Source organism: Gordionus sp. m RMFG-2023, chromosome 2, assembly GCF_954871325.1.
Source record: "Gordionus sp. m RMFG-2023 chromosome 2, tfGorSpeb1-WG-v2, whole genome shotgun sequence".
Taxonomy (NCBI): domain Eukaryota; kingdom Metazoa; phylum Nematomorpha; class Gordioida; order Chordodea; family Parachordodidae; genus Gordionus; species Gordionus sp. m RMFG-2023.
In genome coordinates, this window is record NC_088776.1 from 59,442,731 (window position 1) to 59,446,324 (window position 3,594).

Consider the following 3,594-nt stretch of genomic DNA (forward strand, 5'->3'; position numbering starts at 1 on the left):
AGGGATTGCCATCATATCCAGGGGATGGTTGATGGAATAGCAAAAAGCGCGACTTAAAACTTAGCCTAAGATAGTGCCACCTCCTCCTGTTATTAAAAAAATAGGAAGTCCCGAATTCTAATGATTAAGGCTAATCCAATGGTACACCAATTATAGTTTAAATCTTATAAAAATATTTTATCGCAAAAGAGGAATGAGCCACCTCTGCCATAACTCCGGTTTCCCTCCCCCCTAATACAGGAATAAGTTTTTCCTTAGGACTTTTAAAAAATTTAGTTTTTCGTAACAGGCGGAATTCTTTGCAGAACTTCCGAGTTCGCGACGAAGCAGTATTATACTATTCGCATTTTTCTAAGAAAAAATAAAATACGTAACTGGCAGTAGTATACTCGTAGAAACAATAGAAAAGTCAGCCAAATATTATAACTATTTTGGATCAAATTCTTAAAAGAAAATTTCTTGACACCTTCGTAAAGTTTCTGAGCGAAGTGAAGGGTATATTTTTTTCTGTTAGTTCCTCAAAAAAATTGTTTGAATAATTATCAAAAAAATAAATAAAAATAAAATAAAGAATCTGCCAAATTTATCACAAGTTTAAATTTAGGTAGATGCGTTAATCTAGGTAGATGCGTTATAACATTAAATTACATAAATTTAAATAAAAGAGAGAAAAGTTACGATATTGTTACTTAGAGTAATTTCTATATTTTTAGCCGTTTTAAACCGATTTTTAGCCAATTTAATCAATTTATAGCCGGTTAAAACATCGGCTAAACCCAGTTTTTAGCCCTAAAAAAATATAGCTTTTGACCCCCAGGGGTTTTCTTAATGATTGGCCAACTTCAAAATTTCGAAGAAACTTAATATAAAATTAAAATTCCTTAAATATTAAACGAGTATTTTCTCCAGCAGGGACACCTGAAGATTAAGCCCGAATTAGCCAAAAATTTTAGCCATTACTCGACTATAATAAATCACGCGTTAAATATTTTAATCGGCAAAAACCTATCATAAAAAACCTATTTCCACGTTTTTCACCTGTCCGAATATCCATTACCCCTTCATCAAAAAATAATATAACTCACGAGGGGGTGATAGGGTTAGGGAAAATAAACCTACCTTATAGCGGCGGGAAGAAAACCTATATTTACGCGCCATTTTTTTAAAAAAAACGGTCAAATTCAAGATTTTAGCTGAAGAAAAAAGGAACAAAACTTTTCTAACATCGATATGCGAAATCTCGAAGTTTAGTTGATATTTTTTAAGGGCTAAAAATCATGATGTCGCAAGAGGTTTTTGTCAACCTCTTACCACCTTATATCAATAATGACCATGACCATGTCACAAAAAAAAATTGACAATTTTTCAAAGCAAAATTTAAAAGAAAAAAATTAAGATAAAATCCACAAACTCCTCTTTATAAAGTTTTTTTTAATATTTTATTTTCATGAGAGGTGTCGATCATTCAAGGAACGCAAAGATTTTAGTAAATTTAAAAATAATAATTTACAAAATAAAAAAATAAATTATTATATTAAATATAAATATTTGTATTTATTATAATTGTACTTTTGATTGAATATTTTTTTTTTCCGTTTCGTTCTTATCAGAACTTGAGAAGAATAATAATTTTGTGCCTGTCCGATGATTCCAATAATGAGAATATTAAGATGATTTGAAGGAATACTTAGATTAGATTTATTATTTTAAAAAAAATTCCAAGAAAATTATTGCGATTATATTTTTATTTATTTTTATTTATTTTTATCAAAAATTTAAAAAAAATTAAAGGTAAAATAATTTTTAAATTTATATTTTATATCATCATGATTATTTTGGATATTCCTATGAACATTTGGAATTTGGGAATTTGACAGCTTAAAAAAAAATTTAGATTTTGTATATTTATATTAAAACAAAATTTTTAAGAATTTTTTTTAGGTAATATATCTTTCCTTTCTTTTAATTATTTTCTTATTTTCATTTAAATATTATATTTTTATTTTTATTTTTGAAAGAGTTAAAAAAAAATTAAAAGAAGTTAAATTTTTGTTTACCAGGTAGGTAGGTGTATTGTATAATATATAACTTAGATAGTATTTTAGATATCTTAATAAAATATAAAATAAATTTATTTCGAAATATTAAATAAAAAAAAATAAAAAGGATAAATATTGACTTAATCCTATCCAATCCAAATCTTTTGTATCATTTTTAAAAATTCACAAAATTTTAATTTACGTTTATTTCTCGGAAAAAGGTTTTTTTTTTTAAATTTCAAAATATTTTTCCAATTTTTCATAAAAATTTAAACCTCGACTTTCGTCTTCAAAATGACGGGAAAAATGGGATTAAATCTGAAACCAGGAATCAGTTACTCTTTTTAAGGAACGTATACCAAATTCTTAGATTCCTTATAGAAAAAAAAAGGTAGATTATTTTTTTCACTTACGTTTATTTTAAGGGCAACACTTTAAAAATAAAACATTAAGCTTAATTTCAGTTTGGATATTTATTTGTTTAAAATATAAAAAGTATATCATTGTAATAAAAATCAAAGAATATAAATAATTAGTTATCGCTTTTCAACCATCGTTTTATACCTTAATGACTAATTGATAAAAAATAGAGTTACATTTTTATAAGAAAAAAAAAGTATCGCTTATTACCTTTTTAACATTTGTAAGCTTTATCCATAATCTATTAAATAAATTTATACATATAAATTTCAAGCTTTTTTCTTATTTACGGTAATGAATAAGATTTGATTTTTGTAAAACATAATCCATAACATTTTTTTTAAACAAACTTTTCTAACACAAAATTCTTTAAACTTGCTAATAATTATTTGTAAAGAATATCGTTTTGATAAAAGTGTCGATAGAAAGTCCGGCTCAATTAATATTTCCGCAAGATTCAAGATTTGGCGAATAATAAACTCTCCAAGCATTTCTGTCAATCTATATGAAGTGAAAATCGCCAGGGTTACATAAATGTTATTTTGGTAGATCCTAATTGGACGTCTTAAACAACATTTACGATTACAAGCAAAAGCAATAATAAAAGTTTAAACAAAATTTTATCGGAAAGGTTTGTGTTCACCAATAGAATGTTTTATCATCAAATCGGAATCACTAAAAAGCCAGATTTGTGTTGATTTTTCGCTACGACGGCATTATTAAGATCATAGCGAAAAATGATATCATGTATAAGCCATCGAGATTTGGGCAAATAGATTCCTCTCCAAGCATTTCAGCCAGCTGTGTGCCAAAAATCTTTTTTGGCTTACAGAAATGTTTCTTTGAGCTATAATCTTAATAGGGCCGTTTTTAACATTTGCTGTTACAATTAAAAGTCATCGGTCCTTATTTTGTTTATTATTTTTTTTGTAATTAAATTTAATTAAAATTCTCTCCTTGAAAGAAAGAAAGAAAGAAAGAAAAGAAAGAAAGAAAGAAAGAAAGAAAGAAAGAAAGAAAGAAAGAAAGAAAGAAAGAAAGAAAGAAAGAAAGAAAGAAAGAAAGAAAGAAAGAAAGAAAGAAAGAAAGAAAGAAAGAAAGAAAGAAAGAAAGAAAGAAAGAAAGAAAGAAAGAA